The 27,705-nt window shown below is 41.9% G+C and overlaps 1 protein-coding gene across 1 annotated transcript in view; it reads right to left on the bottom strand.

Moving 5' to 3' along the window:
• LOC128445905 (carbohydrate sulfotransferase 8) overlaps positions 1-25,727 on the bottom strand; it is a 172,547-nt gene extending 146,820 nt beyond the window's left edge. Inside the window, exon 1 of the mRNA XM_053428805.1 lies at positions 25,622-25,727. The gene's annotated coding sequence lies outside the window, so the exon portion shown is untranslated. The remainder of the gene's footprint in view (positions 1-25,621) is intronic.
• Between the last annotated feature and the right edge of the window lie 1,978 nt (positions 25,728-27,705).

The raw sequence follows: 27,705 nt of genomic DNA, 5'->3' as shown, positions 1-27,705 counted from the left end.
TTTGGATGGATGTTAATCTACCTCTCAGTGTGCACTGTTAGGAAGAAGACATTGTGACAGAACACATGACTGTTGATGGACGTAAACTAGCTGTTGCTGCTCAAACAAGCAACCATTCTGTTTGTTGGATTTTGGTTTGCCACTGCCACGCTCCTCACCGTGTGTCCGTGGCTGTGAAGTCGGCTGTAATTGAGTTTTCGTTTCCGCAGTTTGAATCAAGAGGCTGGTCTTTGTGCAACCTTTGAGCGAAGAGAATCCGTCCCAGGAAAGTCTGAAACCTTTTTAATTACATCTCAAGATGTGGTGACGAAAAGACGTTTGACAAGATTAAGGTTATTTGCTGAGCTCTGCAGGCTTTCCATCTGAATGTGCTGTAGCAAAACCAAAGTTGTGATGTAAAGAACCCACAGAGCAAGAGTCTGAGCAAAAGTATATGTTACATTGTAACAACCATACAAGGAGACGACAAAATAAAGATGACAATGGAATTTGATAGGAGTTCCAGTATTGACACCTGTTCCCTGTGGAAATGAAAAGATTGCTGAATAAACCGCTGAGGGAAAATCAATCAATAAGGATTTAAAAATGTTGCAACCATTCAGGCTTTTGGGGTTTACTTCCTTGCTCCGAGCAGCCTGCGCTGATTCACTGCTCCACTTAAGACATAAAACAAGCTAACAGCTGATGGGTCGTTGCCGTTACAGAATTCTCCTGACAGGCCTCATTAAGTGGGCTTGAGCACTACAAAGTGGTGGCAGCAACTGGTGTAGTTTGCTTTGATGGTGCTGGGTTATCCGGCTACACAGCGAGCACTTTGGTATTAGCTAAAAAAAATTGTGAGCGCCCAGCTTCGCACTGGACAGCATCGACGACGCTTGCAGTCTCTGGCCTCTGCTCTCAATGCGCTCAGAGGTCACACTCGACACCAGCAAGCTTGTCGACAGCACAGTTACAGCGAAACACACGCGGACATTTTTAGCTTCCCCAAGCTGAAAGCCACAATTGCAGGTACTTTGCACATCTGTGACACCAGCACAGTCTTGCCACTTTGTTTTGCGCTATGCTCAGCATCTTCCTCGTGTTCTACTCTGTTGAAACAGCTTGTACTCGTGACCCTGACTAATACACTGCTCCAAAAATATATCATTTTATATGTCTGCCGCACCGCAACGATTAATTACCTTGTACTGTGTGTATAATCAGTGTCATTCTGTCGTACTGGCCTGCTGATGTCTTGCTCTATATTGAGTGTCAATCTTGCATTGTATGCCTGTCTTGAAATGTCACAAACAATTACCTTTGCCAAATTACAGCTACACTCACTGTGTTAATACTATAACAGTGACTCACACTCTGTAGATGCCTTAAATGGAAAATGTCACTAAGCCATAATCAGTTCTCAATGAGACTGTGTAGGGACAGGGATTTAAAAAAGGGAGAAAAGATGGTGGTGGTGGTGGGGGGGTGTCACATTGGGTCAATGATGTTGACTGTATGTCTCCTCATCCCCCCACTATCCACACAATTAAGCAATATATCCCATATATGAACACCATCATCTTTAACAGTTGGAGCCAGAGAGTGTGCAGTAGTGATCAGGGGATGAAGGCGTGGTAGCGAAGATCAGTCGATACGAGTGCTCCACCAATCACGAGTCAGGCTCAGCTGTCAATCATGACGTTTTACAAAATGTTTATAGTATCAAATAACAAAATAAAAACCTAACTTACCAGAGAAAAACAACATCGCCAGAGAGAAAACATCTTTGATATAAAATTATTTTTAGTCCATGTCATATCCATTGATATAGAGGAGGCGGGATTTATAACCTTTACTGCAGCCAGCCACCAGGTGCTTTGGCTTCACTTTTGGGGAGCTGTCATGCCGTCCATCTTTGTTTACAGTCTAGTCAACATTAACAGGCTTATAAATTGACACTGCCAAACCCTTACACTGGGTTAATGTATCTCAATTAGCCTTCACTACAGCACTTCAAACTGATACCTCACTGAATTCACAGAGAAACTAGGTTTTCATATCTCAGTATTCTTTCCTGATGTCTTACCGTACAATCATAGTTTATTTACTGTGATCTGATTCATCACCTCTCTGCATTGGAACTGATCGAAATCAACGTCAAGCTTTAGTCTCTGGGCAGGGTAGTGCACTGAGATACTGGATGGAGTATTACACAAAGGTTTGGGTGATGCAAAGGGGAAATAAAAGGGATAGTTCACCAAAAAATAAGGTCCACTCAACACTGCAGATAGATGGGTAGGTGAAGTTTTTGAGTCCACAAAACACTTTTGGAGTTTCAGGGGTAAGTGAGTAGATAATGAGTGAACTTAAATTTTTCTGTGAACTATACGTTCAAGAGGATCTTCAATGTCAGTATGATTCATCCTGTGAGAACCATTCATGTTTATACAAAGTAAATCAAGTAAATGCACCAGACCTCTACAGAGCAGCAGATCATTGCTAGAACTATGCAGCTGTAGCTTAAAAAACGTTGAGAAAACCATCATTGACAATTCCATTAAACCAGAGAGTCTGTTTGATGGGAGCTGGAGGCCTAAGGCATGGGCATCACAAACCCTGCTGACATCTGTCCAACTCACTGTACCAACTCCTACTGACGGAGTACAAAGAGCTAATGGTCAAGTTCAAATCAGAACAAAACTGACCAGTCAGCAAATCAGCTGTAAGATCACAGAAAATAATCTGCTATGTTAGATCTAAGCTGCACCTGTGACTCAAGGCACGATTCCCTCATTGAGACTGAACATGACTCAGCAAAAAAGTAATTTTTGCAGGAAACGATTGAAACCTTTTCACAAAAGAAGTTGTACAAAGATTGATTAAACCTGGAAATACTTAATCAGCTGTCCAGTGTTAGAGAAGGAATAGGCTCTGGGTTGACCCCAATCCAAAAAGAGGTTCTGCCGACCAAATTGAAATCCTCAAGGTGAGACCGTTAACTTGAAGAATAATTAGAATTCCCCCACTTCTCTACAGGCTATAATAGAGGAATCCAGTTGACATTAAGAACTCAAAGCCAGCTGGGATTATGTTTGGCTTGATTAATGAACAATAATATGCTCAGTGGAAAGAGATAAATCAGCTTCATTATACCTCTGTGAACAGGTCCCATATTATACTGTAAATTACCCATTGTTCATCGGGTTGTTTTGAAACAGAAATAAGTTAAGTGTTGCTCCAACAGAGAGAGGGCTGCTCATTTTGGGTAATTTACCCAAAGAAAGTCTGGGACATATACAGGAAGTCATTCTTGTTAATGTACTAATATGTGTTGAAGCCTCTAGGACAACAACCGTTAAACAACAATTACTTTTAGCATCTTTTGATGTGCTTGTAACTATTACCTTTACAAAAGTAGATAGTTGGTATATTCACCTGATGTAGTGCTTAAATTCTAATAGGGTAGATATTCACGGCAATTGTACACTCAATGAAAAAACAGTCACAAACATGTGAAAACGATTGTTAGCCGCCCAAATATCTGCCAACTGCTTCACTGCCAACACTTGACTTAGAAATAAGTGTCTTACATTATAGTGTGTGTCCCTGAGTCGTGGGGCATGGACATTTTGCTGTTGTCCTCTTTCCTTAACTACCATCCTACTGATATGCTAAGTAACGTAGAAATTACCCATCGGTCCATTATCTTATCCTCTGAGGGCCGCGGAGGGGAGCTGGAATCCAGGCTGACATTAGACGAGAGGCATTCGAATACCGGACAGGTCCCCAGCTTATTACAGAGCCAACATTAAGAGACAAACAACCATTCAGACTTACACCACATAACAACATCTTCGGATTGTTGGAGGAAGCTGAAGTACTGGGAGGAAATGCATAAAAACATAGTGAGAACATGCAAACTCCACACACAGCCAAAGCTGGGACTTGAGCCAGACTATTCTTGTTGTGAGTAAACCATGAAAACCCACCCCCAATGTTTAGCAGTGTGCATCTTTAACTCCGATCACTGGTGAGGGACTTTGTTCACTGTGTTTTAAAACAAAACTAAGAGTGTACTGTCAAGTTAGAAGCTCAAGGAGGCTCTCGTTGGGCTTAGTGCTGGAGATACACACCAACATTAGAATTCTAATATGCTCAAAATGAGTGCTAAGAAGGTTTAGTGTTTCTAAAATATTCACAACTTCAGTTTAAAATATCAGCAGATAGTTGGTCATAAACCAAATAAAAATGTGAGAAGTTGGTGGCCATAGATGGAAAGATCATTGGGATCATCAAAGTTGCTACAATTCATGTAATATCGTGTATTATCATGGCAAACTAAAATAATAGTTTAATAATTCATATTCCACAGGATTTTTATAGATTGTGCCAATCTATAAATCAAGTGTTGAGAAAATATCAACCAATTAGTGTTGGTAGAAAATTTGAGGATAACTATCATCAGGATCCGTCTCTGGTGACCATGGGTATCAGTGTCTGAAAAATGTAAAATGTCAACATCATGGTTGTGCAAGAAAACAAGTCCGGAGATCACACGAGTCAGTTGGATGAAATGAAAGTCTGTGCAAAATGTCATAACAATACATTCAGTCGTAACTGAGATATTTCATCGTGGACCAAAGTGGTGAACCTAACATTGACCAACGTTGAGTAGCCTTGCAGCAACCATATTTTTCTTCCCCACAGTCTCTGTTACATGGGGACATGAATGCTCTGGCGTCATAGTGTTCATGTTAGTGTTCAAATCAAAATAGGACTTTTTTTAATCAATAAACAAGAATGGAGTCTTTGCTGTGCAAGTACAGTATAACAAATGGGGGATGTGATTAGAGAGGGAGGCTTCACAGGATAGCACGGCTGCTTCTGTGAGACTGCAGCTATAAATATATAGTGTTATGATCCAGTAGTACATTGCCTTTGTTTCCTGAATTGCATCATGGGTTTATAATGAACTAATGGTAGCAGGTGTTGCTGTTTTTGATGTATTTTTCATTTTTAAATTGGATTTTCACAAATAAATGTTATAGAATATTTTCACTAAATATTTAAAAGTGTTACTCAGAAATGAATCTCTTGTATATAAAACACAGAGCAGCTTTGTTTCAGAAAAACTGTATATTGTATCAGTAACTACAGTTTATTGCAGAAAGGAGAATTCAACCTTTGATTTTATAGTTCAACAACTACTTTAAAGATGCAATAATTAAACATCAGACCCACTATCCCACAAATAACATCTTTAAATTCCCAGATCTATTTCTACATCAAACTAAAAACCTGTCTTTCCACTAAATCATTTCATACCGTCCTTCCATTGTGGGAAATTAGACCATTTTGCCCACATGGTCCACCTGTTTGCATCTCACAACATTATAGGAAACCAGAGAGCAGACAAGAAGAAGTAACCTGCCAAGAGTGACCATGATCATGGCTGTTACCAAGAAACAGTCATTTCAGTCTTAGCAGTTGAACTTAGAATTAACTCAAAGACACTGAATGCCAGAGTTTATCTGCTATTCAGAGGAGAGTTTTTTGCGTTTGTACTAAAACAAATTCTTATCCTCAGTTGATAAGCCAACAACTGAAACTATTCAACACAAATTTAACATCTAGGGTCATTAGTAAGAACTAGACCTGCATTTAATGAAGCCAGAGGTTCAAACATGACTAGGATCACAGAGTATATGAAACTATCAGGCAGGTAATAAAAACAGGTTTGTGAACAAGAAGGTGCTGGTTTGATTTCCAGAAGCAGCTGGGAAAAGTCTGGCCAGAGAAAGGGAATGAGCAATGCTGTCTGAGCCTCAGAAGCTGTTCACAAGCCTTCAGTGGCCACGGCTGGGCCGCTCCCACGTAGGAATATCTATTGTGCAGTGCTGAATACCTGAACTAAGTATTATAAAGCAAAGCCTTCACTCAATATTACAACCTAGTCTCCCCGGGTTTACATTTGAATACTAGAATAATGCAAAAACAAATCCATATCAAACACACAAAGGCAGGCAGGCAAAATGAATATACCTTTTATAACAAAAAAGAATGCCATTAACCCACAGGTTGTCAGAAACATGCTGGATGAGCATTTAATTTATTACAAAATAAAACAGGAGATGGCACAGTGAGCCACAAAGCAATACAATTTTCATCAACATAACAATAAAAAATTACAAATTAATATATCTGGCTAGTCAGAAACTGTCCTTGATATTTATAACATGACCTGAGTGATGTTTTTCAGTCAAGGTTAGGAAAAGATTGTGGAATGCATTTTCTTCATTGACTGAATCTACCTTAAACTGCTTTTGCTGCCAAAACTGACCACACAATATGAACCTTGTGTCTCCGGTCACCTTGTTATTAAAGAGTATGATCACAGCTTCACAGGATTTCTCTGAGATGAGTCTTGGATCGAAAGATGTTATTGATAATATACTAAAGGTGAAATGGTAATGTGGACTGTGAAGTAATTCTGGATGTGCATAATCAAATTAGTCTTTCCTCCGTGTGAACCTGCCCTTTGTAAAACCTGATTTAATTCCAGGATTAAATTTGCCAAAGCATAATAGACTGGGATGATTGACAGTAATTCAATGTTCATGTTGTCGCGAGTGGTGACGCTTTTCAGGGATCTGACAGGACGGGCTGCCCTCAGAGCTGAGGCCTTCCCACCAGCAACGGCAAGTTCATTAATCTACCGCATTTGGCACTCACGGAGTTCTTGGACAATGGTTTATTATTGGAGGAGAGGAGAAAGTGTACCTCTCGGCCGGCAAATTTTTCTTTGTCCTGTCCGGCTGCTACCGGGGACACCTGTGCACCCGTCCTCGCCCACTGGACTCGTCCTCGACCTGAGGCGACGTATGGGCAACAAGGGAGAGGGGCGGAGACGGCTCTCTTATGTGATACTCTCCACTGGCCTCTGCAAGTCGACTCAGACCCCCTAAGGAGGCTCACCGTGACTACACTTCACAGGGCTGTCTCAGTGACAGGACGTCTGACTCACGGCCTGTCACTAGTAATTAGGGATGGGCATTATTAATCGACGATCGATTAATTGATCATTAAGAATTTCGTCGATGAAATTATTTTTTCATAGATAAATTCGCTAATTACACATTTGACCACGGGGGGCAGTGTTTGAAAAAAACACCACAGTCCTACTCAGTTACCTGCGACTGGCTGCGAGTTACCGTGTAGTTTCATTTCCAAAGTAAACATGAAGAGGTCATGGCGAAGTGTTGCATGGGACCATTTTGAGTTAAAAAATGACTTGGTTCACTGCCAACACTGCGAAGCTATCCCAGAGGCTGGGGGAGACGAGGAGCCTGCGTTGTCTGACACGGCCGAGGGGAGCTCAAACACCGGAGCCGCGGCCAGGCTAGCCAAGTTAGCACGGAGCTACCTGTGTATCACAGCGACGTCAGTCCCCTCAGAGCGGGTTTTTCGGCGGCTGGACTGACGGTCACCAGGCTGCGTTCGCGTCTGACCCCAGAGCATGTTAACATGCTCATCTTTCTCAACACAAATCCGAAGGCTGGTGCTGAAGTTGTATGTGAGTTACTGGTTATTTTTATGAAGCTTTCTCGACTCTGTACCTTGTTTGATAGTTTTGAGTTACATTTGGCAAAACCTGTCAGACATAAGTATTATATATTTGTAGTTGTTGTTTAACATTGTTTTTTTATATTATTATTATTATTATTATTTTATTTTGGAGAAAAAAAAAAAGAGGGTCAGTTGTGTTTAGTAGCACCGGCTTCTAGCTGTCAGCTCCGCTGCTTAAGATTACGGCAGCGCATATTTTGTTCATCTTGTAATAAAGTTCTCAATGATGAAACACGCTTTTTTTCACTGCATTATAATATAGCTTATAAATAGTGAATTTTTTTAACTTGAAAATATTAATGATTAATCGAAAATTCGTCATTAACTCTCCCGACGATCGATGAAGACAATTTAATCGAACGCCCATCCCTACTGGTAATCTCCAACTAGAAGAAGACAGTACAGAAAAACTTCTCAACAGCTATAAAAAAAGCTTTTACTCACCAGGCCCAAACCACCTGGTTCGGCCCGGGGGAGAGGTCCCTACAGCACTGCTCTACCCTGAGATGAGGTGAGCGTGTGCCCTGAGGTCGTCACTAATGTAGCCGAGGTGTGGCTGAGCTGCAGCTCACCTTCAGGGGCGTAGCGGTGTCCTCTCTTTGAAGAAAAAACTATGTGTTGGTGCTCGGGATGTTGCCAGAGAAAAACTCAACTACAGATGATGCTATCAAATGCCGCTTTTAATTAAACCTTATGCAACGGATTACAGGGGTTTTCCTATTTACGAAAATAAATATAATTTTAAACTACCGAGCACGTAAAAATAAAAGCGGTTTACATCAAAAGTCAAAGGGTGTCAAGAGTCTCCTGATTCTATCCCTCACGTTCACTGCTGTGCTCTGGTTTGATGCTGTTAAAGCGGGAAGCCATCTATAATGGCGAATCGCTTAGAGTTAGCAACAACCCATGAGCGCGTGGCAGGAGCGAGTCCGTCCGTCCGAGTCCGTTGCGGACTGACGGACGGACGGAGCGGACGGACCCTTTTTGATTTATAGTTCTACGAGCCTTTTTGTTGTGAAAACAATTCACCGCCAGAACAGTAGATGGCGCAACGGAAGTCGAGCTTAGAGAAGCCTACCTCATGAGGTATATAGAAGAAGTCCACGCTGGTTTATTTACGTCCTCCCGGCTCCTCACACACAGTGAACGATGGCAACTAACAGAAAAAGGATGTTGATGACGCGACAGTTTTTGCTGAATAAAGTGACACCCAGCGGGTCAAAATGCTTTTGTTATCGTGTCTTAACGCAGCGGTTCCCCGGTCTTGTTTCCAAACTGCGTTGATAATTCAACAGCTGCAACAGCTTGAAGCTACATGGAGGCAGCTAGCTTCCCCCCAGCTTCCACACACAGTCAGCACGGACACCCGATACTAACTACTACCAAGTGTTTGCTTCTAACCTGACGGTGTTTGAGAAACAGTGTCATGACAGCCGTGGGATTAAAGTCAGCGGGGTTTTGCGCTGTTCCCACCGCAGTTAGCATGGTGGCTAGCCCGCTATCCCCGTTATCAAAGTTCGTTATAACCGTATGTGACCGTACACACATGCTGTAAGTGCTCTAACCAGCCACCGTCAGCCGGACAACGCCGCTGGCTTAACACACTTGTCACATTAATCATAGAGTCGTAGTTGTGATTTTGGTTTATTGTGATGTAGGGAATGGAACAGGAAGTTTGAGGTCCCGAAATGCTGGCGTTAGCGGACCAATCACAGCCAAGGGCTATCCGTGGGCTCTCCGCCATTTCGACGTGTAGTTAGAAAAATGAGAGCTGCACGAAAAGCTCTCCGAGGAGCCGCGGAGAGGCACGGAGAGGGCGTTCCACGTTGGAGAGGGCGGTCCTATTTGTCCGTGTCCGTCAAAACGGAGAAGCATACATTGCAAGAGTTTGTCTTCTCTAGCTCGAGAACTGAGGTCTTTTTACGCTTTTGGCCTTAAGTATCTCTGTGAGGGACTTTTCAGTTTGACACTTTGACACTCTTCTGACTACATTAAAACGAGTATGTGATAATCAAAATAAATAATATAACAATCCAAATGAATAAATTATATCATAACAATTATGATATATCAATGAATAAATGAAAATCAAAACAATCATGATAAAATGATAAATGAGATTGAAGGACTTACTCAAAATATAAGTTAAATGATTAAGTGATTAAATGTAAGGATATAAAAGAGCTCAATATAAGAGGTTAATTCAAAAAACCTATTGCTTTTTCATCCTTCTTTGGTTAGACTATTTCTTGTCGACGCTGCTTTGGAGATTTTCCTCCTTGAGTTTTTGTTTTTGTTCTTTCTAGCTCTGTTTTCTATTCATATGAATAAAGACTTGACCGCCTATCATATGATAAATTCTAATTTACCTGAGCAAAGACGTAACCGCCGGTCATATGATAACTAGATAAAATTCTGAGAACAACCTGCTATATGAAAGTTCGGTGATAAAGCAAATGAAATAGTTGCATATAATTCTATTCTTCCAACAATGTAAATTTCTAATGGCTGCATAAATATATCATTATACGTATCAAACACCACAGACCAGATTATGAAGACATCAAAACAGAGCTCACACACGAATACTTAAATTCATCTTAAATATTAATAGGTTTCCTTCATTAAAATTGAATTCTCAGCACTTACATTGAGGAAATAATACTCCACTGCTTAACAGCAGGTGTATAGCAGCATAACAAGATGCAAGAAATTAATTCCACTGTCTTCTCTGAGAACCAACACGGCTGAAAGCAAATGGCTCATATTAAAGTTTAATTCAGTTTTCTACCCGAGTGATAGGCACGGCTCTTTAACCTGGGAACGCTATCCTTTTTTTTTGTCTTTCTTTTGTTGAAGGTTATTCATTTGGGGGGGGGGGGGAATGGATACAAACGCTGCAGCAAATTCTGCCGACAGTTGACATCTCTTTCTACAGTGTAAAATCAGCTTTTGTCAATATTATACACTTATTTAGATGTATTATGTCTTATGTTATTTTTTCAGATTTTCATTCCAAGACCATAAGGTTAAAAATGTTATATGGTTATATCTGCGTGACTCCAATAAGTGGTCATTATTTGAATATGAATTACAGGAATAAGCACAACATGCAGTTCAGTTTGTGATAGGAACTCCCTTAAACCAAGCTTTTTGTTAAAGCACTTTAAGTATTCAGCTGATGAAAGCTTCCAAGGTCCGATCTTGACATTCAAGGGACTAATTTCTATTGTAGACTGTATTTACACAAAGCCCCCACCTAATCTGAAAATGTGTTGCCAATACAACAAATGGTTTTGAAAGAACATGCAAATTATGTCAAATTTAACAGTTATAGGTTAAGTTATGGGCTGACATGATTCTCCTTGTACGTACATTATACGTACTGTATGTGATTGGTAGTGTCATCTCCTGTTGGTGAAATCATGCCAGGTCACCATCATGCAGTTTAAAAAAAGAAATATTGGTGTTTCCTTGGTGGGGAGGTTCACTGACACCTATGAACAGCAGCGTATCAAGCGACCCTGTGTTGCCCCACATCGAACCAGAAGAGAACGATTCTTGTAGAATGGAAATCATAAAGAAAGGTCAAACCTCCACCACCTTCCCAGGTTCATCATACACACACATTGAGACATTCTAGTCTTCAATCAAACCTTTGAAATCATGAAAGTGGCAGAATGTTAGTTGCGTAGGCCTCATTAGGGGTTTTCCCACCACAGTGTCCTTGCACTCTCCTGTAAATAGCCAATCATATAATATAAGAGGGCTCTGACAAAATGTGGACAAACATAATCAGGGACCCCTCTCAGCTTGGGGTCCGAGTTAATTGCCTTCTTTACTGCTGCAAGGCCCCTTCGATTCTCTCCTCTCCTGCATTACATTGCATCGAGTTTGCATTATTTTTTTTAGCAAAATTTAGAATCTTGCAGTTTATCTATAACTGTCACTTGCCTGTAAACCAGCAGCTAGAAACAACATCAGTTTGGCATCTTCCATCCACAAAAGGGAGAATATCATATGGTCAGAAATGAACAGACAGCCTGTAAAATGGCTTATAAAGGATGAAACCAAGGTGCAAAACTGCAACACGCCATGTTCACACTGTAAGGAGAACAATTTCCATGTGAAGCAGGCTGAAATAAGCTACATGCTAGTTGTTGAACAATTTTAAATGATCAAATACAAATTTGCAAGTACAGTTCATTTTGTATCCAGCCTGCAAATGTCCAGCAAATGTTTCACTTGTTCAACTTGCGGCTTCATGCGCTTTCAGAAGATCAAAGTGTCAGGCTGGAGTGAGATGGCTGGCTGGATTCATCACAGGGGCTTTCAATCCTGACGTGAAACCTCTGCCCTGGTCGAAAACTACTCATCCCCCCCACCCACCAATAAAATCCTTTAATCTTGAGTCACCATACGCACTTGCCTTCGTGTGAGCGCATCATGGAGAAAAGACACGGATATGATTTCTTACACAGGGAAATCAGGTAAGTGCAATCATTAGTCATAGGAGGCTTCCTGCCGGGTCAAAGAGGGCAGATATTGTGGGTATTTAAATGTGGTAAATGAAACGCTAATTGAATGAGAGACCCACTGCTTCTGATTCTTGTTTAATTCCAGAGAAGCAGATGAAAAAAATGGGATTCATTTTCTTTCAGCGGGGAGGCGAGTTGTTGTAATTATGGCGCCACACAAATTGATCACTTTTCAATCAACATTAAATAACAATCAAGGTAGATGTGATTGTATTGACTCAATTAAAGAGGAAACAGGAAACAACGGTTTAAAGGCAAATTAAATCGTGATCAACTACATACGTGACTAATGACAAAGAACAATTAATGTGTGAATGCATTGGTTCAATAGGGAATAAATGTCTAATAAGCCAACTAATGTTTTCAATTAAAGCAACAGGTGACAGCCAATTTGTGTTAAACACAATGTCGTAAATGTGTCTTATTTACAACCTAACATGTAATTGTTGACTTTTCTCACCTTGTGATGTAGTGGATTGATAAAAAAAGTAATTTGTCAAAAGGTTGTCTCTGACTTTTAAATCTGAAGGTCTTAACAGAGACCACAGATATATTTCTCAGTTTATTTTTCAAGCCCTAGTCTTCAGTGTACATGATTGGTAATTGAAACAACGTGCACTAAACTAAACTTGGTTTACAGAAAAAATATAGTATATTTTTTATACCTTATACAGGCAGTACATTTATATAAATAAGAGTGACCTTGAGAAAGCAACGTACTGCTTGTACTGTTTCTGCATTCGGTTGTGTTGTGAGCATTTGCAGTGCAATGACAGCCCATCCACCCACTGACCTGTCGGCTCAGAAAGGTAAATATGCAGCAATGTTTTCTGCATTTGGTGAGAGTGTTCAAGTGGGCCCTGACTTGGTGCATGGTCTGCCACTGATTTGCAAAGTGATGCTGTTAAAGCACCTGAGCAAACAGATGGGATGAGAAGTTGAACCTCTGTCAGACAGTAGTAGTTTAGGGATGCCAAATATTTAAATGAACTGAGACCACTTAAGGTAACTGCCTTGGCGGTGATGGAGCAACATGGATATGCAGATGTCTTATTTACCTGACACATTCAACAGGTATGTTGGATGTAGACAAGGCTAAGGGAACAACATTCCATTACATGTCATTTAGCTGACGCTTTTGTCCAAAGTGACTTACATTTTTAGAACACTCAGCATTTATGAGGGGCCATTTAGGGGTTCAGTATCTTGCCAAGGACACTTAGGCATGCAGATGGGAAAGAGTGGGATTCGAACCGGCAGAAGAAACGTTGCTGATATGATCAGTCACCAACATGGCTAATCACATTTCCATATGTCACCTGGGTAAGTTACTGCAAAGGTCAACAGGGACAACAACTTGTTTCAAGTTCTATCTCATTTTCACCAGTTGCTGCTTTATATGCAACATCAGCAACTCCTTCTGCTGCTCGGAGTTAACATCCCTGTACCTGCACAAAAATCCAGCGTCAGACAAGCTATTTTTTCACACTCCTTTTCTGGAATCTCAACTTCATAGTGCTCAACAATCCTCAGAAGCCCTTTGTGCACTGCTCTAAGACTCTTAAGGATCGTCAATAAAGCTCTCTACAGAGGAAGCCACCCTCACAACCAAAAAACTTTTCCACAAAACCTTGACTGGGACACATGGGAAAAGCAATCTTGGGGTAAAATGTGAGCGGGAGTAATATTCCTATTCTGATGCTAACTACAGCACACAGATGTAATGCTGTGTGACATCACGATATTGACCCTCTCTGACTGCAGCCTCCTGCATCAAGTGGCCAGGTGAACCTATGCAGAGAGAAAGGGCTCGGCCATAACCTTAAACTCTTATTGTTTTCTGGCTAACCAACAGAAATCAATGGATTTGCAGCCCTCTCTGTTTATGTACAATATATATAGAAATGCTTTAAATTTAAACTCAACTCATATTGTGATCTTTTTTATTTGTGCTTCGGCACTGTTACTTTAATTCTGTTTTCCTTTATTGCTGTAACAAGTGAATTTCCCCATTGTGTGGATAAATAAAGAAAATCTAATCTAATCTAATCTAATAGGGCAGACCCTATTAAAACGTTTCAACCTAAATCTCTAATTAGTGTTTGTCCCTGATAGGGCTGGGGTGACGCGTTGTAAATACATTGATATGGGTAACGTGCCTCGGCGTGTCGTAAGTCAAAGCATGGAATCACCCGAAGTGCAAGCTAAAGCTAAAAAATCACCCACTATCATCTAATGCATGGGTCACCAAAAGGTGATCTATACTGAACCAGACATATTATTAGATTTTGATGGAGTTTTTCAATTTTTAACCTGCGCAGCTTTTCTCACATTTTCAGTAGTCTTATTTTAACCTGCTTGATGAAATCCTGGGAGCACACTGAAGAGTTTACTTCTCTAAATGAACAAGAGAAAGTGGGAACAAAGAGAAAAGGAGGGATAAGGCTATTTAGTTGTAAATATTTGATGAGTTTGTTCATATGGGAAAATGTAGTTGTGATTAAAGAAGATAAGGGGCTAACTCAAACTACACCTTGAGTTACACCTACATCTTTATTTTTCTTCTAAAATTAAGCACTATATTTTAAGCTGCCTTTTTCAAAAACTCTTTGTTTTGTTTTTAAATGCAAACCATATTTTACTCAAAACAAGAAAAGAACATTTATTAAATTATTATTATTTTATTATAAGAGTACCCTCCAGTTCAATGTGAAAATAAATAAGAAGCATTGTTAAATACTATTTAATTGTACTTTCTCAGTTTTTTATTTTGGAGAGATTTTGTCTGGGACCGTAAAGGCTGATGGCCAGTTCAGACTGGGCTATTTTTTGTTGTGCAATAATGCCTTGCAGTGCATACTCAGTTTTTCTTCATCATATATGCTTGTATTTAAGAGAAGATGATTGAATAAATATAAAAAAAAAATCAGGATTTTATTTTTGATAAATTCAATATCATAATAATCGAGTAAATGTTAAAAAAAATTGATTAACTGATCAATCGAAAAAAGATTTACACAGATTGATAAAAAAAAAAAAATGATGGACAGGTGCAGCGCTACTCCGTGACTGCTCTGTGAGGAAAGGATCAGTGCATTTGGGCCCACCTTCAGACCCTGCTGCTGCTGCATCCAAAAGACCGAAATGTGTAGCCAAAGCTTTAGTGACAAGCTTACTGTAGGCAAGATAAATTAGTGTAATTAACTTGGTCAGCATCACCCTGGCACCTTGGCACGTGTGGTTCCAGGAGAGTTAATGTTTTAAGAGCCCTGCAGTGCAGCCATAAGTTGGCAGCGAGCACGTCCATGTCCTTGGTCTTTGGTTTTCCAGGCACCCTGCTGTTTTCAAACTTCGAGAGCACCTGGCCCAGCATCTGAACCAGTCACCTTGTCAGCCTGGAAGAAAAGGCTGCTTCTCAGCCTGCAGCCTCTCTGGGGCAATCAACATCCTCCCCGGTTTCAAAAAGACACAGACGAAAACCTGCTTCTCTTCAGGCCTTTTTCCAGCTCCGGGATAAACAAGCATTGTCACTGCTCTGAACACAGTGAAGGTGGCAATAAGGTCAGTAGCTCTGAAAGAAATGCTGGCATTACAAAGCAACCTCTGAGCATCAGTGTCTCTAAATAAAATTCAGTTTTCATTCCCCAATTCATCAGCCTGGATCCTGAGCAGAACATAAGATGACAGGAAAGCATTAACTATTAGGCTACTCTTAATGTGTGCACTTAGCACATGGCACAAACACTGCATATATCTATTCACAGATACAAAAATACTATAGCAACCACCACAGTAAATGTCAGGGACCGACTGGTAGTAGGTGAATTTAAACAGAACTGTGGTAAGTTGGCAATGGCTGCTTGTTGTCAAGCCAGGCAATGGTATAACCCTTTCAGCATTTAATCTTTACACCAGGATCTAACCAAGGACATGCATAAGGCTAGGCAACAGCCTTTATGCACTCTTATAAACACATATTTATTCATTTGTTCTGTTTTGGCTGAGGGAGGTCACTAGCCTGACGTTGTCAGACTCACAATTCTAGTCAGAATGTGAGTCTGAGACCGCTCCATTGGGCTGTGATTATGGGGCGTGTTTCAACTGACCAGGAAGTAAAATTCCTCTTCGCTCAATTGGATAGACCTACAACCAATCAGAGCAACGTAGTATGTGACGTATGCTAAGCAACGCATTGTGAGTTATTTACTAACCCGGGTTCACACCGGACGCTTCAGCGCAGCGCCAAGCCTTAAATAACAGCTGGCTCCCATCCACTCCCATGTTAAAACTTTGTGCCGGTCACACCGGAGGCTGAAGCACCGCGAGGCACAAAGCCGTGCAGCGAACTACTGGATCAACGGGTGATATTATTAGCGCTGCCCGGCGGTTCAGCGTCGCTTCAGTGTCCGTTGTGAACAGCCAAGCGCCGGGGCGATAGGGATTAGCGCGGTGCTTTGGCGTCACCTCCACGTTCTGTGTTCCTCTTTCAAAATGAATGCGCTCTCGATGTCTTCTAAAACAGACTCAATGGCAGCATCTACACATCTCAGCTCGCCAGCGGCAGGCATGTTTGTTGAAAACGAATTCAACCCGAGGGCACTTTGGTGACGTGGTTTACGTCACCGTTGATCATCTGTCAATCATCGTATAAAGCCCGCCCTGACAATCTGATTGGCCCGGTCGGGCCATAATTTTTTCCCAATGGAGCGACTCCAGACCGAACTGCCCGACCAAAAATGTTGTGGGCGGGGCTAAGTTCGTCTGGCATCCAGGCTAGGAGGTCACTTCAACTGAGCAAAATTTAGAGCTAGATTCAGACGACCAGCAGGTGAGGCAGTGTGATAGAAACGGTAAAGCAACCAAATCATACATAAATAATTGAATGTGAAATATGTTTGTTTTCTCTTCTTTTTTCTAATTAGGCCAATGACGAAATGGTAACATTATGTTTCATTAGTATCTATAAGGGGCTCCAGTGCAGAGAAGTATGGTGTTTAGGTAAACACTTCTAATGGTTAAAGAAATCTTTGATGATAGTGTGATGGAAATCTGGAGATACAAGAGGCTGGAAACAACAAAGTTATCTATGTGTATTTAATAAGGGGCTTTCTGCAGAAAGGATCAACACAGGGAAACCACAAGGGTCTCAGAGTGAGGATGCAGAACAGTCAAAAACACAGATCTTACATAGGAGGACTGAGGGCTGTCCCTCTGAGCCAATCCAGACAGGTTCCATAGGTGGGGGAAGGAGAGGAATCTAAACATTAGCAGCTGATTCACATGTGTTTCCTAAAGTGAGGAGAAGACATCCACTCCTTCCTTTGATGGGTAATTAAGTCACAAATGGTCTCACTGTATTCACGTCATAAACAGTTCCAAACCATAAAAAAGCTGAAGTCTTAAACATTTGGTGTATGTAAATACAAGTCATAAAAGTCTCTTATCAAGGCTTCAAACGCTTACTATCTAACTACAAAATAGTTTGTCAACCATGTTTAGTTAATTTTTCTACTACAATAGTTTGTAATCGTTCTATATTCTAAAATAAATAACCTTCCACTGTTATATTCTGGAGCTTTAGCAGAACTCATTGAGTCAACCTACAGTTGTCTACACTCACTTCACTCGGTTTTCTTACTGCATTTTCTCTGCAGTGAGAGATAAAAGCTGTTTATTCAGTCAGACTTTTAAAATTGAAATCATTGGAATTGTTGAACCAGGAAACTGCATATAAGGTACTTGATATCTTAAATACTAGCTTTATCATGACCGAGCAACTTCGATAGGAAAATGTTGTGGACAATATAGACTGGATGCAATGTATTCTATATTTAATTCCAAGTTTAATAATTTGATTTAAGAGGAGGCACAGCCCTGATGTTCCACAGCAGAGAGAGAAGAGAGGCATGCTGAGCATCAAGAAACACATCAGACAAGTACATATGGTCAGGGCCGAGTGGGAAGGAACCTTTACATCAAAGTGCCATGTCAGTAACAGTGGGACACAGAGAAAGATGCTGTGGACATTGTTTACTTATGGCGTTTTCACACCAACACAATTTCCAAACCAAGGTTCATGTCTTTGTTGCATTGTTTACAATTAATCCGGCTAGTTTTGGTTTCACATTGAAAAATAGGGAGCATGCTATGTTGAATTATAATTGAAATTGAATAAAACTGAATATTGAATGACATTAGTAAGTCTTGTGGTCATCACATATTTGCACTGCGTCTACCTAGTTGACATTGATTTGTTTGTAGACAGGTGTACATCTGATGATGGTTTGTTATCTAATATTTGATCTTAATAACATCATTATGATTTCACTACCAGCCACACTAATTTGAGGCGCAGTACTTGACTACTCATCGTTCAAAATGTATATTGTCCAAGGCAAAGATTTCAAGCAATCCTTCATCTGCTATTGCTTAATACTTTCTTTATTTCCTGTTTTTAGCCCTAACGTCTGACCAAAGTTACAACAAACAGAACAAGTTAAGCTTGAGCTGGACCGAGACTAAACTTTGGTCTGTTGTTTTGGACCATGGTCCGTGGCTCCTTTCACAGCTGTTATTCTGGTTTGGATAAAACTGAACGGTCCAAAGATCCCGACCAGCAAGGTACGTGTGAAAGCGCCCTTAAAAGTACACTAAATCTCACAGGATTATTCTAGAGCGTGAAAAGACCATAAATACTCCTAATACATATATAACGATGTGTAAAGTAACATAATGTAAATCCACCAGCCTGTCCAAATGTCTGTCTATCTACTCTGATGACAGCTGCACAAACCCTCTTCAGATCCAGTATCCTGTAACAAATCTGATAACCTAAGTGCCTCTATCCATAGTTATTGATCACTGTATTTTATCCATAGTGGCAGAGCAGTCAGTCCTTATGATCTCCTTGGCCGCAGAGTGCCTCAATACACACAGCAGTGAGATCGTGGCTGCAGGAAGATGGGGTCATTCTGCTGATTGCATTTACAATGACAAAGATGTTGCTCATTTGATTTCCTCTAGGCTGCTCTCCATCCGCTGCATGATAGATTTATACTGCATTTGTGTGTGTGTCTCTGCATTTGATTGTTCAGCGATGGCTAGAGTTGACACAAGGATTCTCTCTCGCTCTCTCTCTCTCTCTTTCTCTCACTCACACAGACACACATTTTCTCACTCGTTCTCTGTCTCATCTGTCCTCGTCTCTCCCTCCTGCTTCTCACATATCAACGTTTTCATTTTCTCCTCACTCAGATATCTTGCCCATGCTGCCTCCCTCTAATCCTGCCATGGAAGTGACTCACATTACAGCATTCTTCAGTTTAATGCACTTTAATAGCATTAATATCTGCTTTTGACTCTTCAGCCGCAATAAACACCCCTCACATCTTAAGAAAGCCGCTTAAGCGCAATTGACATGGCTAGTGTACCAAGACAGAAATGAACCGTGGGTGAAAAGCAGAATAACTCATTGTAAAAGAGTAATCTGCTGTTTTTTTGCACGTTGGCACCCATCAGGCACAGCGTGGCACATGGCGTACTGTAAACAGACACTGAGGGAACTTAGACTAGGAACAGCCAGCTCCCTGTAGTCCTTCCTACTCGTTCTCACTCACTGTGGAGGAGGCCTGCAGATAGGGGAAGAACACAAGTCTCTGCCACCTTCTGTGCCATCCATGTTGCCGCGGCAGTGACAGCCAAGGTCAGCGAAGGAATGACAGAGGGCTCCTGTGCGGAGATAAGACTCTCACAAACATCTGAACCAGCGAGCTGCCCCTGGAAGGAAATAGAATCCGGCCTGTGAATTATTCAGTGGGTCTCCCCCACCCTAAATAACAGCGGGTACGCATTGTTTGACATCCCGGATGAATAATTAAGGCCTGACCTTTTGTTCCCATTAGAGGTGATAGGGTTGACGGTGCCATGCTTTGTGGGTGAGGCTGTTCGACGATGTGAAGGTGTTGTGTTGTAAGAATGAGGGATTTTCTCTATTTAAAACTCTCAAGCACAAGCAGTGATGCTAAGAAAAGACACACCACGTCCCTGTGGGATTCATCGATACACAAAGATGTAGATGCAGTCGCCGTTGATTGTTGCTAAAGCACAGCCTGAAACCCTTCTTCGTCACTACTCCCGTGCTCTCATATGAATCGTACGGTAGTTTGTTCCTCATACATCACAGGGGTTTTGAGTATGCCAGTCAAGAGCCTGTAGTCAGCTGAATCAGGAATGATGTATTAACACAAAGTCAATCCCAGCTCAGCCGCCTAGGTCCAGTTTGCCGGTGTTCCGGTGAATTATGGTCTATTTCGGAGTCTTGTATTTCAATGAGGTAATGAATCACAGAACCCTGGACATCACCAAATGTATATAGCACATTCAAAATGTAAAACTCATGCTGTGCACTGGGCATCTAAGACAAAGTCTACATAAAGATTGACTGCATTTCAAAGCACGCATGACAGCTCTTCCTTGGAGATTGATTGATTGATGGATGTGCTTAAAGCGACAGGATGCCATAAGTAGTTGAGGGACTGTGCAACGCATTTTTCATGCGAATAGTGATTAACACAACCTGGTGATAGTGGCACTGTGCCATATGACAACACATGTTGTGTGAGGATAGAAATGTCTATTTTATATTACATTTAATATAATATACCCTGTCACGCTTTATCATTTTATTTGGTGTGCCACAAATCACTCTTTCAATCACTCTTTCTTTTAATTAATTGGATGGTGCTTTGTGTTCAGGTGAAGACAGGGAGTTTGCATGCAGTCAACACAAACATGCAGAAGGTCATGACACAGAAGAGAAGAAGGAACCAGCCCTTTGTATCCGGATATGAAATAGTGAAAAATGAAAGAGATTTAGGCTATTTTGCACAACCCTACTGAAGGGCTGGGCCAGCTACTTGGTCTAATGGGGTCCTGCCTGTTGTCCATGCATCACTCATCACTGATGGGGTGTTAGGACGAGACAGATTGCGTAGGCATGTGTTGGCGTTCAAATGGTGAAGTCATCAGAATGCTTCTGCTAGGCAACCGCGACAGGAATGCTAATGTTACTGAAGCCACAGAAGCTAACAATTTAGCAAGCTAGCAGGCGATTCAATGTGGGACATGCAAAAGCATAATGTCAGTGGGACAAGATCAGGCTGATGTTGTAATATTCCGAAAAAAATCTATTCCACTAAAATGACAAAATATTAAGTTGTTAAACAAACCAGCAGCAGTCATCACATCCAGTGAACGTAGAACCTGATGCCATGATTTTAAAAAGACACGTCTTCCTCTCAAAGATATGCTGTTGTATGTATACTGTCTGTTGAACCTCTTAGCTGAACAGTTGCTTATTTCCATCAGCAGCATAGAACAGTTATTTATTATGACACTTCAGTGTTGTATTAATTGGAAACAGTTTGTTACAGCAGCTCAAACTGTCGGCAGAGATGCTCTTAAGTCTCAAGAGGCTTTTCTGCAACAACGGGAAGACAAAGGAAGTGATTTGATGAACGGCGGTGGAGAAAATCGAAGGACGGACAGACAGGGAGGATTTGGATGGCTTTATTGGTGAGATTGAATTAGCAGAAATCCATCACTTTATCCATTTTGTGTATTTGTGAAACTGTAACTGAGAGTTAGTGGATCAGCAGCAAATACACAACGTGTGTATGAAGGACATTAGAAGAAGCTTTGTACTGTAAGGCAAAATGGAATGGCAATAAACAGTTCTGATGGAAACAAACTTATGTTGAACATAGTTGTCATGTTGTATAGTTAAAGTCTCTATGTAGAATAATACATTCTTGAAAGTGGTGCCAGACAGGGAACATCCTCTAGGACAGATTTATTGATCCTCTTTCTTTTCAGGTTTCTTCTTGTTTAACTTTTAAATACTGCTTTAACTGTTTTGCACTCAGTCTGTAAAATATTCTGGACCAGACACAAGAAAGTCCAGAATAGCTTTGCACAGAGGTATGACGACAGATTCCTTCAGCGAGCGAGAAAGGAAACCAGAGCAGCAGTGCGACCGCAGTGACACACTCGGGAGAGAGCCACACTGACGCGAGCACAGATTCCTAGTTTAAGGCAAGATAGAGAGAGACCGTATTTATAGTCAGGGATAGGAATAATTCATCGTGATCAAAGTGCAGATCATGCTTCGTGCCATCACAGAGCAGATGTGGCGGAATGAACAGAGCATGCACTCTCTCCGGCTGCTCTCTAGCGGCTCCTCCAAATGGAAACAGTGAGGCGAAGTTCTCTCCGCGCCACCGCCGCGTGCTTTTGTTGCCGTGTGCAACTGCCCAGGTTCTCATGTGACTTAATGTTCGAAGGGGTGCCAACCTTTGAAGATGTATAGTAATTCTAAATTAGAGAGGAGAAAATATCCTCCCACACGCAGCAAATCCTCTCATCAGAGCGAGGAGATGATATCAGATTCTGAGCTCACAGCGGGAAGTCGTGCGCCTGCAGCCGTGTGCCATAAAGCACATACATGACGAGCGCTCTGCGTCACATGGCTCCTGTAGGAGCATGTGAATAAAGGAGCTCGCAGAGTCAGAGGTCAGAGCTGACATGAAATATGTGAGTTAAGACGCCTTTGGACTTGTTTTCTATGTGTAAATGTAAATAGCTATCATCAGAGAACACTAGTATTATTATTAAGACCACACATGCACCCATCCCTGCACACACACAAACACAAGCATCCCTCCATACCAGTTTCTTATTTTTCATTTTTCTTTCATGCATTCTGTTTCCCAGGGACACACATTCCTTTTCTTCTTCCTCTTTTTTAGTTTTCGGTTCCTCCTGCTTTTCTCTCTCCCAGTACGCTTTCTCTCCAATCGCACACTAACACACACAGACACACATGCCTGCTTTTTCCTGGTTTCATTTTCTCTCTCCTCCCACACACAGACACACACATGCGCCTGTTTCTTTCTCTCTTTAATTTTCTGCATCTCCAACCCTTTCTGCATCCCTGTCACTCCTTCAATAAACACACACACAAACACACCCATACAAATACACAGCCGCACAGACATACAAGCTCCTTCATCTTCTCTTTTATTTCGTCTTCCTCCCACACTTTTCCTATCACAACCTCCATGCACACATACGCACGCACACACGAACACACACTGAGGCGCTTGTTTCATTCCCTCTCATTTTCTCTCTCACCCTCCCTTTCTCTTCCAATCACTCCTTCAGCACACACACTCACACACACCCTCGGACGTACCTCTATTACTGTTTCTCTCATCCCGTCTCCTTCCCACAATCACTTAACACACGCACACACACACGCACACACACACACACACACACCACCGGCAGTCCAGCTTCCCTCGCTCCCAGCTGGGCTTGGACCGCTCTCTTCCTCTGGCCTCTCTGGGCCATCTGGAGTGCAATGTCCCCGCTCCGCTGGTCCCCTGCCAGCCGCTGAGCCTCCCAGGATGCACACAGCATCTTCAAGCACAATTTGTACGCGTCAAAGCTCTGCTGTGTGTCCAGTGACCCAGCTGAGTGAAGTCATTGAGGCTCACATTTCCCCACCTCAAAGGAGCCTCATTCTGCTTTGATGACACCTGCGCTCGCCCGTCTCTCTGGATGGAGGACGGCGCCGTAATTGATTAAAGCCGCCGAGCAACCTCACTAGCAATTACCGCTCTGTTTATGATCCTGCAGAGGGTTTGTCTTTACATGAGGAGGGAATCTAAAAGCTGACACTAGGGTCAAGTACCATAACAAGATTTTCTGGTAAAAAAAAAAAAAAGAGCACCTGTCTACAGCCTAAATTACGACATGTGGTTGGATTAGGGAGTAAAATCCTATTTCCTCCAGTGAAGACATGCAGGACAAATTAAATCAGGCACGGACTCTAAGCATAAATGCTCATCTGTCCATGGTTTAAGTGGGGAATCTACACCTAAGTGGAAACCATCTCTCAAACAGCAGTAGAACCAAAGTGGCAGAACCTGTATAATATTATGTTAGATCATCCAGGACACATTTTTACTCTAGTATTCTGCTGGTCAAAGTTTTTATACCTAACTATAAAAAAATTGTACGTGTGGAGCCATCATTGTGCATACCTCAGTTCGAAGTGAATTAAATGAATGATTGAAGTACCAAATGTATCTCAATACTAAAGACTGATATGAATGTGCATAAAGCCTTATCATGCACTGAAATGAAATGCAACTCAAGTCAACCAGCCACAGGTCTCACACCTCAAAAGGAGCTTGTTCTGCTTTGATGACTCCCACGCTCCCTCTCAGTAATTGATTAAAGCCAGCAAGTCACAGCACTTTCAATTACAAAGCCTGTTTAAGATCTTTCAGACTTTAGCCTTTCTTAACTGACCACAGACGCTGAATAATGAATTTAAGCAATCAAAGGAAATCAAGCGGGAAATGTTGTGTTAGTTGCTTCCTCTGTTGTTGTTGTTTTGCTTGTTTGTGTTTTTCTTTGTCTGGATTTGGCGCGGGCAGCTTTTATTCAGATTTCTTTGGACTGAACTCCCGGAGCATCTCCAGTGTTACAGTCACCACAAAGCTCAAGGTTGTGTTCACGATGCTGGAGCAAAATCATTTATGCTGCAAAAGTGGCATAATCCAAAAAAACACAAGCCCCGGGCCAGTTAGCGTGCAGTGGCTATTTTTATAGTCTAGTAAACACAGAAATCCAATGCGACACCAAAACATACAGCGCACACAAACCTCTGTCCTGATCTCCTCAACACTCTGAGTCCGCTCCTGCCACATGTTTGACCCGAGAGAAGAAATAACAAAATTCATTGAGCACTTTGGGATGAATCACTTCCTCACTGTTGCTCCAACAATACATGAAAAGAAGACCTGTTACACACAAGTCCTACCTTGACACGTGTGAAAATATGAGCACAGAGAAAACAATTACTCAACAGCATATTTGATTTCAATCAAATAAACTCTTAATTCATGTACTACCACCTATGAGCAGAGTTGAACAGATAAGGGTCAAACTTCCTTGGAACAAAGCACTGACAAAAGAACCGTCTTGAAAAAAATGACTTTAACTACCAATCAAATGTTTGATCAACTTAAAGTTAAAAAAGTTATAGTAGCACAATTGTTAACTTTAATGACAAAAAACTTTACTTATAATAAATAATGTATTTTATTAAGTTGGTCCAAGAAATGTCTTCTTCAGTGAGCACGCTTTGCAGAAAACACCTGAAGTGTCTATGCATTGTAATATTGAACCCTTATGGTGAACATGATCAGTGGAATCAACAGGCGATCTGTGGGTCAATACTTTCCTACATGTGAGTTATCCAGCTACACTCTCATCTGAGAAACATTGAGACCAGCAACACAACAGACGCTAGAAGCTTCTGAGGATGTAACAGCCAACAAAACCTCACAGACCTGAGTGGAAACCAGCTACTCTGCAGTTTGCGTGTGCCTATCCAGTTCTGGACTTACCTTGTAGGTGGAGCTCTCCTATACCATGGAGCTGAGGAGCAGGGGTGAGAAGTGAGAGCGTCTTCCTCCTCTTCACTAGTTGATCAGCCAAGTCCCTGTGTGTCAGTACCGCCGCCTCTTTGAGGAAGAGGAGGAGGGAGGAGAGGATGAATGATGCAAGTTTACGGTCGCCGCGGTGAACGCCTCCACCGTGCACACTGCGAACGCAGCACCTTCAAGTTTGATGCCGCCTCGCAGAGGATGATGCTGTGGCTGGAGGAAGCATGACTCTGTTGCCCGGTGCTTTCAGAGAGAGAGAGAGAGAGAGAGAGGGAGGAAGAAAGAGTGAGAGAGGGTGGCCAATCACGATGCCGCTCGCGCTTTTACTCTCACATCTTTGCGCAGTCCAGAGGAGTCTCCAGGGACAGGGCGCGCGTCTGTCTGCCTCCTCCGGGCGAGCGCGGCTGCACTGGGGGGTTGTCTTGGGGGAAAAACTGGCTTCTCCCGCACACTTTGATTCGCGGCGCTTCCCTTTGTCTCCAAGGCGGAGCCGCTTCTGCTGCTGCCGCTGCTGATGCTGCTGATAGGGACGGAGCTCTGGAGCTCATCCCGCGCATCCACTGGCTACGGGCGCGGAGCAGGAGGAGGAGGAGGAGTGTCTCTGACGGTCGGAGTTCATTAAAGACTCTTCTAATATGGATGAGCTCCGTGTCTTTCCCTCCACGCAACCCGGGTAGTTTCTTTTGGCCTGTGATGCGCATCACTATTCGATGCGCTCTGCAATATGCGTCTGATCCGGCACAGTTTAAACTACAGGCACCCCCCTCCATCACACATGAGACACACAGACATATATCCAGCCAATGAAGTCAATCAATTATAAAGTACTTATTGTTTTTGTTGGATACATGAATTGTGATTGAGAAAGCTTTGCCACGGTGCATGTTGGGATGTCTGTGGACATATAGATTCTGGAAGTCAGTTAGAGTTGGGGGTGCTGATAGAAAGTCTATATAGTGACAGGGCTTTAAACACAGTGCTTCAGGGCAACATTCATTGTTTCAGTTTTCATTTAAATGGCCAACAACAATTTATTCTAGTTTTAGAGGATTTTACAACAGACTGTAAACCTGAACACCTGCTGTATGTGAAGAGAGCACAGCAGCTGATGTGGACGGTCAGTATCTATTCTACATCATAAGGTCAGATAGGCTGCACATATGCACTGATTTTAAAATGAAATGACATTTTGTATAAAAAAGCAAGAACGACAATTGCATTTTTATAAATTTTTCTAAAGTTGTAGCTACAACTTCTCGCCAGTAGGGGTTTCTGCAAAGCCCTCATCAGCCCTACTTCCAGTCTACTGCTGGATACAGCAATTTACCATAAAGTCAAATAAGGTCAAAGTGCTTAACGGGGGATAGGTTAGGTTTAGAGTTGGGCAGGGCTGTACATCTGCTGGCCCTACAGCATGATGAGATTTGGGGGGCCCTGCCTTGCTGTGATACAAACTGAAATATTTTCATAGAACCATTTATTTTATATACGGTAATTTTACGCCTATTAGTGCAAGTGATTATATTAATTATTATGATTAAATCACACATTACATTCTTAAAACAATATAGTTTTTTCCCACTTTTTGTTGTTAATATAAAACAAATATTTTGTCTCTATAGAAGTTCTTCCTGCGGTACACACGATCTTTTCTCTTGTTTTTTTCACAGCCTGCATCAAGTCCGTGTGCCACTGTTGCCAGTTTTGGATCAAACAAATGCGAGGACCCCTGCTCATCACGCTCATCATGCTCATCATGCAAGACTGTCAGCAAAGACATCAGCAAACAGTGCATGCTTTTTTTGGGGGGGGGGGGGGGGGGGGGGGGTGGTGGCAATGGAACCCTAAGCAGCTGCTTAGTTGGCTCGTTTGGAAGTTCTGGTCATGAAGGGCTTAATAACACCAAGTCCACAAACGTGTGAATGTTTTATGATCGGAAACATATAAACCTAGCTAAAAAATGTTATACCGCTTACAACATGTTCAGTCCCTGAAGTCAAATTGCATTTTGTTCGGCCTTTCCACTTCTTCTGTTCCAGCGGCAG

Source organism: Pleuronectes platessa, chromosome 1 (genome assembly GCF_947347685.1).
Source record: "Pleuronectes platessa chromosome 1, fPlePla1.1, whole genome shotgun sequence".
In the NCBI taxonomy this organism is placed as follows: domain Eukaryota; kingdom Metazoa; phylum Chordata; class Actinopteri; order Pleuronectiformes; family Pleuronectidae; genus Pleuronectes; species Pleuronectes platessa.
This window is presented reverse-complemented; position numbering and strand designations above follow the sequence as displayed.